The sequence below is a fragment of the Callithrix jacchus genome, chromosome 11 (assembly GCF_049354715.1).
Source record: "Callithrix jacchus isolate 240 chromosome 11, calJac240_pri, whole genome shotgun sequence".
Classification (NCBI taxonomy): Eukaryota; Metazoa; Chordata; class Mammalia; order Primates; family Cebidae; genus Callithrix; species Callithrix jacchus.
In genome coordinates this window covers 23,586,526-23,599,666 of record NC_133512.1, presented here as the reverse complement: position 1 = coordinate 23,599,666, position 13,141 = coordinate 23,586,526, and positions in this window count along the sequence as shown.

The window sequence follows — 13,141 nt, the reverse complement described above, 5'->3', positions numbered from 1 at the left end:
GCCTGGGGCTGCTCTCCATATCAGGTGTGCTGAAGCATGAGGAATGAGGAAGAGGAAGAGGCAGAGTTGAGGGTAAGGACTGGTTGGGATCCATCGATTCTAGGGGAATGAAATAAAATCCCCAGAAAAATATGCATGCCTCTTGCAACTCAAGCATTGGCAGGACAATTAGAACAAGGGGAGGCTGGTGGGCACCCAGTAATACTGATGCTGTAAAAAGCCAAGCCCCTGCCTGAACTTTTGTCCCTTGGCCAGGGGCAGGCTGGACAGCTCCTGCCAGGTAGATTGTGCTCTCCCACTGTAGCCCCAGTGCCTCAGGGAAGGTGGAGCATGCTGAGGAGGGTGTGGTAAATACATGAGGAACCAATGAGTAAGTGAATGCATGGTGCCTGACCACAGTGCCCCGTGTGATTTTACTCAGGAAAAACAAACAAATGACCTAGACAAATATTTGAGGATGGATTTCCCTACACCCTCCACAGGAATAAAAAAAATGGCCAAGGGCAGGGGTGGTAGAAATGGAGAGACTGACTTTGATTGATACTTTCAGCCACCTAGAGCATTAGACACAGTTTCTAAAGCTCTTCATCCCAGAAGTTGATTACTAAGTGAAATAAGCTGATCTGAAAAAGGCTATTTAGCATGAGTCCAACAATTGGACATTTTGTAAAAGGCAAAACTGTGGACACTCTAAAAAGATCAGTGGTTGCTAGGGGTTGAGGGGAGGGAAGGATGAACAGGCAGAGCACAGAAGATGGTTGAGCCAGTGGATCTACTCTGTGACACTGTGGAGGTGGTTACATGTCAATCAATAGACACTGTCCAAACCCACAGGATGCACAACACCCTGAGTGAGCGCTGGTGTGAACCATGCCTCTGGGTGATGTGTGGATGCAGCTCCATGAGCTGTAACTGATGCAACCCTCTGGTGGGGGATGTTGATAATGGGCAAGGCTGTGCATGTGTGAAGGTGGGAATCTATGGGAAATCTCTGTATCTTCTCTCAATTTTTCTGTAAAACTAAAACTTCCCTTAAAAAACAATTTTTTAAAGGAATTTGAAGGGCCTGAAACTCTGGGGTGTTCTGAGCTCTGCTGGGTCTGCTGCTGGCTAGCAGGTAAGAAGAGAGGAAGCTGCTGTGCTTCCCAAGTACCTTCTCTTCTTTTTTGTATTTGTTTGTTTTGAGACAGTGTCTCGCTCTGTCATCCAGGCTGGAGTGCAGTGCTGCAATCATGGCTCACTGCAGCCTCCATCTCCTAAGCTCAAGCAATCCTTCTGCCTCAGCCTCCTGAGTAGCTGGGACTACATGTATGCACCATCATGGCCAGCTAATTTTTTTTTAACTTTTTGTAGAGATAGGACTCAACACATTACCCAGGCTGGTCTCAAACTCCTGAGCTCAAGTGATGCTTCTGCCTCAGCCTCCCAAAGTGCTAAGATTATAGGCATGAGCCCCCATACTCGGCCATATTTTCTCCTCTTTTCAGGGAGCAGCATAAAACAAACAAAAGGTGACCTATGTCTACTCTCATGGAAAACAGGGGGCTGCTTCAGGAGGGTGTTTGAAACAAGTAAGGATTCCAGAAACAAGGGCATGCCTCTCAAGGATCTGTGCTGCCCAGAATTGGCTAGTGAAAAAAAGTAGAAGCAGAGAATATCCATCAGACCAAAAAACAGAGACACAGAAAAGAAACCGAGAAGGTGGAAATGGAAGCAATGACTACAGAGAAATAGACTCCACACCACAGGAAGTGACGGGAAAAGACAAAGGAGAGAAGAGCAAAGCCAAACAGTAGAGACTGAGCGAGGGAGTGAAAGCTAGATACGAAGACAGAGCCGGGAAGAGTGAGACAGAACAAACCTCAGCCTCCAAGTACAGAAATTTAACAATTAACTATGTGAGCCACTGTGTGGCTCCCAGGTTCTTCCTGTTCCTCAAAATATAATAGATCCCAGTGTTCAGTGAAATTAAAGTTCAGAACCTACTACAAAATTGCTTGGTTCCTCGACTTCTTCAAACGTTTTACTTGTGCAAACAAAAGAGCAAAAATGCCCTCTCTCTTTTCTTTTATGGCTACATAATTTCCAAAAAGATTTTGGAAAGCAAAATCCACAAGTGTGATCCTGGAAGGTGACTAAGCTGGACAACTGGGCTTCAAGGCATGTTGTTACCGAGATAAGATACTTTATGACATCAAAAGGAATTCAGCTTTGATGCCATGTGTGCAGGTCATCCTGGAAATTGGGTCAGGAGCAAATATCAAAGGTTAATATCACAGGCCCTGGAGGTGAGAGATTCTCCATGGATTCTTCTTGTGAATTGGAGGGGCCAAGTGTCTTTCATCTTCTGGGCTCCACATGGGAGGGGCCCACTCCCCCTGGGAGGCCATCAAGTCCAGGCCCAGATGTCTCACCCCTGCAGCCGACAGACTCTACAAACAAGCGGTTGGGTCAGAGAGCCCTCGGAATGGGGCCAAGTGAGCTGCGTTACTGAGGCAGTCAGCGCTAGGTGGTAAGGGAGGCCCAGGCCGTTCCCTCCAGCTGAGAGTAACTTCTCCATTCACCCCAGTGTGCTCCTCAAGTTGTCATTTCCTGGTACTTTAACAGGAAAAGGTACGGCAACATTGCCAAATAAAATGTCTGGCTCTTTAAAAGTCAGTATTCCCTATGTGGTCAGAAACGTAAGATCCTATCTGGGGGGCCTGATTGCAAAAGGGTCCTTTATATAGGGCTTCATACACCACCAGAAACTTCTACTTTTTCCTTTCTATGACCCCATGGAGAGAGAATAGGCAGAAATCTAACAGGGTCTGACTGTCATGGGGCAGCACCAGGCTGATGGGACTATTGACTTTTTTAATAACCACTAGGGGAAAAGCCTCAGAATATTCATGAAATTCCATGGAGTCACCAAGGAAAAACAAGTGTTCATGACAAGGGTCTGCACTTATTCTAAAGCTTCTGCCACTTCTGTTAAGATGGCTGAACTTTATTTTTATTTCTATTTATTGAGACAGAGCCTCACTCTGTTGCATGAGTTGGAGTGCAGTAGTATCATCTTGGCTCACTGCAACCTCCACTTCCTAGGTTCAAGTGGTTCTCCTGGCTAAGCCTCCAGAGTAGCTGGGACTGCTGGCATGCACCACCATGCCCAGCTAATTTTTGTATTTTTAGTAGAGATGGGGTTTCACCATGTTAGCCGGGCTGGTCTGGAACTCCTGACCTTAAGCGATTTGCCTGCCTTGGACTCCCAAAGTGCTGGGATTAAAGGCGTGAGCCACCACACCTGGCCAGTTGAACTTTATTCTTTATTGATAATTAAGAAGTGCTACCTTGTATTGAGCAATCATTATGTATTGCTAAATACATTTTATATGTTATTTTACGTAACTTTTATGCAATAATTCAGGGATTGGATACAGAAGCACAAAAGTGATGGTTCATCCAAAGGAAAGATAGACTTCAGGAATCTGCTTGCATGCCCCTGGCTCTGGGCACCTCACCTGTGCAATTCCAGACCAGGCCATCTGTCCCCAAGAGGCTGCTGGCTTCAGTGCCTTCTACCCTGTGGAGAAGAGCTGTTCTCTCCCCACTTATGGGGGATCATCTGCTTAAACTAGGTCAGTCATAATCATTCATTTCCAGAAGGGGCTATGATTCACATCTGAGCTTCAGAAAATGGTGTTAGTTTAATTTAAAGGGGAGATGAAAGCAAAATGAATGCTCAGATGCTGACAGATTTCTCCAGATCTTAATTTACATTCGTTTTGCTTTCAGTGCATGTGATTTGTTTTTATTTTCAAACTGTGTCATACCACATGCAAGGAAAATAGATTTACTTAATCTGTATCCTGTGATTTCATTGTTTATTGATGTCAATACCAAGTAGATGAGGAGTGCTAAGAGAGGAGCATCAGATAGTTTTCCATCTTTCCTCTAGGAAGCCAGAATGAGAACCATCAAGCTTAGGACTTTCAGAGGCTTGGACAGTCTTCAGGGCTGACAGCCATACTGAGTGTCACTTCCCGAGATGCTCACTTGTAGTCAGACTGACCCTGGCAGAAATGCAATTGGGAGAATTTAGTCCCCTCCCTAGAAATAGGATGTGTGTTGATGTTCCTAGTGTGTGTCTAAACACACTCTGCATTTAGCTCAAGTGTTGACATTCACTGATCCATAAATGTTTCAAAAGAGGGAAGCATTCCAGCCTGGCTTTCCATGGAGGCAGAGAATCAGGCCTTTCAGGACTGGGGCAGGGAGACCTCTTAGGACAATCACCACAGCTTCCTATTCATGCCCCCACTCCCATTGGCTTTGTCTCTCCTTTGTCCTCCACAGAGCTGACATCATAATATGATCTTACTACCTCCCTATTCAGAATTCTTCACCATTAGCTATTAAAATAAGTAAATAAATAGTAACAACCCACGGCCATTGCTTCCCTTTATTTATCCAATCATTTGACAAATACTTTTTGAGTGCCTGCTCTGTGCCAGCCACAGTATAGCTCTGGCCAGCCTCTCCAGCCACACCTTCTACTCCACCATCCCCCAACTCCACACTCTACTCTCCACTTACTCTCCAGCGCTTTCTGTTTCCTGAGCCTGATCCTTGCTTTCCCTCCTCTATGCCTTTGCCCAAGCTGTTTCTTGTGGGCAAATTCCTCTCTTCCACACACATATATCCGAGTTCTACACTTCAAAGACAACTCAAATGCCACTGTCTCTATGAAACCTTCTTGGATTTCCCCAAGTCAGCATTAATTCTCCCACCACCTTCAGCCTCCTCTAGCCCCTGGAAAAAGTAGCCGCTCCCTTTCGGAATTCCTTGACCACCATGCTCTTTCCAATCCCTTTATTATTTTCTTACACCTTGGTGGCATTACTTCTTGACCACTATCCATTGAAAGAAGAGTCCATGTTTGTTCTCCTTCCTCCACCTAAGTCCAGAACAAAGTCTCTCAGAGTGCTCATGAGTAAATGGGCACGTAAACACTTTCTCCTCTGTTCTCATGGAACTCTGTGTTCATAATTAGGGTCCTGATCACACTCTGGTGTTAGAAACACCTGTGCTGTGTAGATAATTATAAACCACTTAAGGGCAAAACTCTTGTCTTATGTATGTTTTTCATCTCTTACCACATTTGAAAAGAAATTTCATCTCTTACCACATCTTACCTCACTCAAAGTGGTCACTCACTAAATGCTATTAAGATGAAACGTTAAAAATTAAATTCCCATCTTTCCCAGGTAGGCCTAAGTGGGTACTAGGAGAAGACCTAAGGAGTGCTGACGAGGTCATGCTATTTTGGCATCCAGTTCCATTCAGCTAACATTTATGAGAGCAACTTATGTGTGCCATTAATATTAATGTATTGATATAGTAAATTAATGGTATTAATAATTAATATTATTCATTATTAATCTTAATAACTGAGAACCTGTTAAGTGGGCCACATCTGAGGGCCAAATTGCAGAAACAGATGTAGAATATGACATGATTCTCCTTTCCAGGAGGTTACAACAAAAACATAGAAAATAGAGCTACGTGAAAAAACAGCCAAGCTCTACAGCAGTGGTTCATGAGTGCTGGCTGAGGACTTGTGCTGGTCCATAACTAAGCATCTATTGATCTATGATGAGGAGTGAAAAAAATTAAGTTCACTTTATTGAGGGCTAAATTTATTTCAAGCAAAGGACTGTTCACTATTTCAGGAGTATACCCTTTGTACTTTAGTGTGTGGGTATGTCCTTTTATATTGACATGATATGATGACAGGTGAGTGCTTTTTGGTTTGAAAACTAAAATGTTGAGACGCTAATGTTGATACTCCCAATTATTTTTTATTTTAATTTTGCTGTCCCATGAAATTCAAACCTGGAATCCACCATTTCCCCTATAGAACTTTGTGATCTTGAAGATGCATCTATGTGGTAGGTAGAGTGAAGACAAGCCTGTTTTCCATTAAATATTATAGCCCTATCTACAGGGGCTCCAGCACCCTCTTCATGCAGAGGTAGAGTGCCCATCTCCTTGGGCATGAGAACTGTTTGAGAGCTTTAACTTTCTTGAGAAGAGTCCAGCTCTGCTCAGTTAGCTGTCAAAAACAAGGTTCTCCTTGTGGATTTTTTCTTCAGGAACCCCACCAAGGGCTTCCAGGGAAGATCAAGGAGAAAGCTCCCCTCGTGGTGCTGGCTGGAGAACAGCAAATACTGGAACCCCATCTCCACTCTCTTCCCCAAGGAATGAAATATTCAGCAGGAAGCACAATATAGCTTTAGTTTAAAGGCATTGATGCAAATTAATTGAAGCTGGGATAAGGGAATAGAGAGGAGAAGGAATGCTCTATCTGTGGTAAAGAGGCAGAAATTCATACTGAATGCAGCATTACATCTGGAGAAGGATGAGAACACCTGAGAGAGCCACAACCCTGAGTTCCAGATTGACAGTGACTGCCTACAACCAAGGCTTAATCAGAACATCAGAGAAGGGACGCTTCCCATACCTACCACCTCCATGCTGTCAAGCATTAAGTAAAAACATCACTGGAATGCAACTGGGAGAGTGGTGAAAGGCATTTCTGTCTCCAGAGCAGTGCAAAGGGAGACTCAAATCTAAGCAGAAATGAGAGAAGTCACTCAGGGAACAGACATGGACAAAAGTCTTCTTTTAAATTAGTCTACACCATAAATACAAGTTACTATTAAAGAAATTGGAAGACTTTGGTGCACTAAGGGTAACAGCAACATAGACTTCAAACCCGGTCCAACTTCTGACTACATTAACATAAACTCTCTACACTAAAGATCTACCAAAAGGAAAAGTGGATTCATTTCAAGAATAAGAAATATTCCCCTCATTATCTACTGTCCTATACAACATGTCTAGTTTGAACAACAAGTACAAGGCAACAATAAGGCAAAGAAAAACAAAGTCTGAAGAAAATCACTAAAACCATATTCATAATGGACATAGGTGTTGGAGCTATCAGATTAGGAATTCAAGATAACTCTAATTTACATGTTAAAAACTCTAATGAAAAAGCAACAGGGATCAGATAGGTAATTTCATTAGGCAGTTGAAAACTATAAGAAAGAATCCAATTAAAATACTAGAAATCAGCTGGGCGCAGTGGCTCATGCCTGTAATCCCAGCATTTTGGGAGGCCGAGGCGGGTGGATCATGAGGTTAAGAGATCGAGACCATCCTGGTCAACATGGTGAAACCCTGTCTCTACTAAAAATACAAAAAATTAGCTGTGCACGGTGGTGCATGCCTATAATCCCAGCTACTCAGGAGGCTGAGGCAGGAGAATTGCCTGAACCCAGGAGGCAGAGGTCGTGGTGAGCCGAGATTGTGCCATTGCACTCCAGCCTGCATAACAAGAGCCAAACTTCGTCTCAAAAAAAAAAAAAAAGAAAATACTAGAAATCAAAAACACAGAAACAGAGGTAAAGAATTTTATCAGTGGGTTCAGCAGTAGACTTGACATAGTTGATCGAAGAATCAGTAAGTAAGTACCCCTGAAGATAGGTCAACAGAAATTGCTAAAATTGAAACACAATTTATAACATACTAAGTCAATTTTTAAAAGGTTAAAATAGGCCAGGTGTGGTGGCTCATACCTGTAATCCCAGCACTTTGGGAGGCCAAGGTGGGAGAATCACCTGAGGTCAGGAGTTCAAGACTAGCCTGGTCAACATGGCGAAGCCCCATCTCTACTAAAAATACAAAAAAATTTGCTGGGCATGGTATGGGATCCTGTAATCCCAGCTACTCAAGCGGCTGAGCCAGGAAACTCACTTGAACCTGGGAGGTGGAGGTTGCAATGAACCAAGATTATGTTACTGCACTCCAGCCTAGGTGACAGAGGGAGACTCTGTCTAAAAAACAAAAAATTAGCCCGGTGTGGTGGCACACACCTGTAATCCCAGCTACTCTGGAGGCTGAGGCAGAAGAATCTCTTGAACCCAGAAGGTAGCAGTTGCAGTGAGCCAAGATCAAGTCACTGCACTCCAGCCTGGGTGACAAGAGTGAGATTGTCTTTAAAAACAGAAAAGATAAAAAATAGAATTATCATAAAAAATTTCAGTTAAACCTAGAGAAGACAGAAATAGAAAAGGGAAACCAAGAAAAACTAGAACAAATAGAAATTATTGAGCAAGGTAGCAAGTTTTAATCCAAATATCAATAATCATTTAAAATATGGATGGTCTAAATACACCAGTTAAAAAGCAGATACTGGCTGGGAGTGGTGGTTTTAAGCCTCTAATCCCGGCACTTTGGGGGGCCAAGACAGGCAGATTGCTTGAGGTCAGGAGTTTGAGACCAGCCTGGCCAACATAGTGAAACCCCATCCCTATTAAAAATACAAAAATTAGCCAGATGTTGTGGCACGTACCTGTAATCCCAGCTTCTTGGGAGGCTGAGGCAGAAATATGGCTTGAACCTGGGTGGCAGAGGTTGCAGTGAACTGAGATCACACTACTGCACTCCAGCCTGGATGATAGAGTGACACTCTGTCTCAAAAAGAAAGAAAAAAGAAAGAAAGAAACAACAGATATATAGCAGATAGTGTAACATTAGATGTTTTAAAAGATCCAATTTTATACCATCTTCAGGAACTTCATTTTAATTTATGTAAGACTATCTCACTCTGTTACCCAGGTTAGAATGCAGTGGCATGATCACGGCTTACTGTAGCCTCAGCCTCCTGGGCTAAAGCAATCCTCCTGCCTCAGCCTTTCCAGCAGCTTGGACCATAGGCATGAGCCATCATGCCCAGCTAATCATTCATTGTTTGTAGAGATGAAGTTTCCCTGTGTTTCCCAGCTGGTCTTGAACTCCTGGGCTCAAGCAATCCTCCTACCTCAGCCTCCTGAAGGGTTGATATTACAGCCATGAGCCATCATGCTTAGTCATGAACCCCACCTTTAATATAAAGACGTAGATAGGTTAAAAGTGAAAGGTTGGAGAAAGATACACATGCAAATTCTAACTAAAAGAAAGCTTGAATAGTTATATTAATTTCAGGGAAAGTGGTCTTCAGAACAAGGAATATTATCAAGAATAAAGAGAGACATATAAAGACAAAGTCAAGTCATGAAGAAGACATAACAATCCTAAATATGTATGCACCTAACAACAGAGCTTCAAAAACAAAGATGTGTCCTTAATTGGTAAGTCATTGTGCTCCAGGATTTGGTCACAGACTATAGCCATGAACTCTTTCAAATAGTAACAAAAGATACATTCATGATATAGTCATATTAAGTCAAGGAATTTCTTGAAAGATAAGCAGACCACCCATTTCTATAGCTAGTTTGAATTTTTCTTTCTAATCCAGAGAAATCATTAGAAAGCTGTGCACCTGGACTGTAATATTTTAGTCCTTCATGGAACTGTTTTCTTAGTTGTACTTCAATGTCCTGCCAGCAACTTGAACTGAGAGATATTATGAGAAACAACCTACAATTCCCTATGGGGTTTACCACAGGGCTATTGTAGAGAAAGCTATCCCTTGTATCACAGTGTTCTTTTCATAAGGGCTCATGAGAGAGATTTTGTTCAGGTTTCAGAACTAGGAAACTCTCTATTTTCTCTGGTCATAATTCTGTATTTCCTTTGGCAGCTGGGAAGCTCTGAAGTAGATTTTTAGCCCACAGAAATGTATGGCATGCATTTTTTAATACAAGCTTACCTATGAATTTATTTTACTTTCCTACCCTTATTTTCCTTCATCTCAATTTTCCCATCTGTTTATTTTTATTTTGCTATGGTTTTGCTGTAGTTTTTCTTTTAAAACCAATTTTATTGAGGCATGATTTGCATGCAATTAAAGGAATTCATCTTAAATGTATAGTTTAACAAATTTTGACAAATATTACCATATAACTTTTGTTAGCCATATAAAGGCAATTTTGAAATAAGTAAACACAAATATCATGAGACAGTCTGTGCTAAGCATCATCATAGAGATACGAGTGACTATGGGAATATGAGAGCAGAAGAAAAATTCTGACTGGACGGATAATGGGATCAGAAGGGGTGCAGCTCTTAAAAAATAGTTCTCATTTTAAAAAGTAGTATCTCTCCTTCAGTTTTAAAATTGGAAATTCGACAGATCAATGCAGCAGGAAAGGTAAGATGGAAAAGGAAATAGCTTGAATAAAAACATGAAGTAAGAAATGTAGGCATTGTTTCAGTTCAGCTGGAGTAGAAGGTGAGAGGAAAAAGAATATGGAGAAATGAGCTTCTATGTCACCTTGTAGGAGGTTCTCAAAGTGAAACAATGTCTTCCCACATGGTTGTGCAGGCAATTGGGAGCCTGAGAAGGTTTTCAGTAGAGAGGAGACATAATGAGACTTGTGTTTTAGAAAGGTCACTCTGAGTGGATGAGGGCCTGGAGGTAGAGGGTGGAAAGGTTTCTTCAGTAGTCCAGGGATGATATAATGAGAACATGGACCAACCATTGTGAGAATGAGGGACAGATGGAATGAGCTGCACTGTGGCAGGAAATCTCTAGGAAGGGTCAAAGGATGGTTGCCAGGATGCCTGGGAGAGAGACTGATTACATAAACGACCAGGAGGATGGGCATCCCCATGATTCCTGTTCTAGACAGAAGATTGGCAGACCCTTGGGTCTTTCCTCTGGCAACCTTTGCAAATGGAGAAAGTGCAAGTACCAATCAAAAACCAACCTCTATTTGGGCTGATCATGGTAGTCGGTCCTTTCCAGTCAGTCCCTGTAACCAAAGCCAATAGTGTATATAATAATAATAGATACTATTTTACCTCAATACAAAAATGAATAAGGCCAGGCACAGTGGCTCATGCCTGTAATCCCAGCACTTTGGGAGACCAAGGCAGGTGGATAACTTGAGGTCAGGGGTTCAAGACCAGCTTGGCTAGGAAAGTGAAACCCCATCTCTACTAAAAATACAAAAAATTAGCTGGATATGGTGGTGCATACCTGTAATCCCAGCTACTTGGGAAGCTGGGGCAGGAGAATTGCTTGAGCCCAGGAGGCAGAGGTTACAGTGAGCCAATATCATGTTAGTGCACTCCAGCCTGGCCAAAAGAGCAAGATTCCTTCTAAAGTAAAATAAAAAATACATGAGTAAAATGATAATAACTAATACCTATAATGACAGTAACTCTGTGAGGCACTATTCTAAGCACTTTACTTATTTTAACTCATTATTCCTCACAGAATTACTATAAGTTAGGAATTATTATATACTCATTTAACAGGTGAGAGAATGAAGGCAGAGAGAATAACAATCTTGTTCCAGATCATATAGCTGGTAAAGAGTAGAACCAGATCCAAACCAGGCATCTGCTTCCAGAGTCCACACTCTGTTGCATCATGCTCTAATGCTGATAACTCTGTGTATTAGTTTATTCTTACATTGTTATAAAAAACTTAGACTGAGTAGTTTATAAAGAAAAGAGGTTTTATTGGCTCACGGTTTCACAGGCTACACAGGAAGCATGACTGAGGAAGCTTCAGGAAACTTACAATATTGATAGAAGGTGAGGGGGAAGCAGGCTCATCTTATGAGGCTAAATCAGGGGGAAGAGAGCAAAGCAGGAGGTGCTACATACTTTTAAACAGCCAGATCTCATGAGAACTCACTCACTATCATGAGAACAGCAAAGGGAAAATCCACCCCCATGATCCAATTACCTCCCACCAGGCCCTTCCTCCAACATTGGGGATTATGACTTGACATGAGATTTGGGCAGGGACACAAATTCAAACCATATCATTCCACTCTTGTCCCCTCTCAAATCTCATGTCCTTCTCACATTGCAAAATACAATCATCCCTTTTTACAGTCTCCTGAGTCTTAACTCATTTCAGCATTAACTCAAAAGTCCACATTCCAAAGTCTCATCTGAGACAAGGGAAATCCCTTCCACCTATGAGCCTGTAAATCAAAAACAAGTTGGTTACTTCCAAAATACAATGAAAGTATAGGCGTTGGGTAAATACACCCATTCCAAAAAGGAGAAATCATGCAAAACAAAGGTTCCATAGGCCCCATGCAAGTCTGAAACCCAGGAGGGCAGTCATTAGATCTTAAAGCTCTAAAATAATTTCCTTTGACCCCATGCCTCATATCCAGCCCACCCATCAGCAAGGGGTGGGCTTCCAAGGCCTTGGACATCTCTGCCTTTTTAACTCTGCAAGAATACAGCCCCTCTCAGCTGCTTTCATGGGCTGGTGCCTGCAGCTTTTCCAGGTACATGAAGCCTGGAGGATGGTGGCCCTCTTCTCATTAGCACCCCAGTGGGGACTCTGTGGGGGCTCCAATCCTGCTTTCCCCTCCACCTTGCCCTAGTAGAGGCTCTCCATGAGGGCTTCACCCCTGCTGCAGACTTCTGTCTGGACATCCTTCCATGCCCATATATCCTCTGAAATCTAGGCAGAAGCTCCCAAGTCTTAACTCTTTTCCTCTATGCACTTGCAGGCTTAACACAACATGGAGCTGCCAAGGCTTATGGCTTGTACACTCTGGAGCAGCAGCCTGAGACCTATCTGGGGCCCTTTTAGCCATGGCTGGAGCTGGAGGGGCTGGGACACAGGGAGCAGTGTCCTGATGGGCAGAGTCGTGGGTGGCATGCCCACCTGCAATGGGGAAGCCAAGGGCTGAAGGGTCAGAGGGGGCTGAGCCAGGGCTGCAGGCCCATCGGGGTGGGTTGTGCAGGGCAACAGGGCCCTGGGCCCAGCCCATGAAACCATTCTTCTCTCGTAGGCCTCCAGGCTTGTAATGCGAGTGGCTTCCACCATGGTCTCTGAAATGCCTTCAAGGCATTTTCCTATTGTCTTGGCTACTAACATTAGACTCATCATTACCTGTGCAAATTATTGCAGCTGGCTTGAAGTCCTCTCCACAAAATGGGTTTTTCTTTTCTACCACATGGTCAGGTTACAAATTTTCTAAGCTTTTATACTTTGCTTCCCTTTTAAATATAAATTACAGTTTCGAATAATATCTTTGCTAATGCCTATGACCATATGCTGTTAGAAACAGCCAGGCTACATCTTGAATGTTTTACTGCTTAAAAATTTCTTCCTCCAGATACCCTAAATCATCACTCTCAAGTTCAAAGTTCCACACATCCCCAGGGCAGG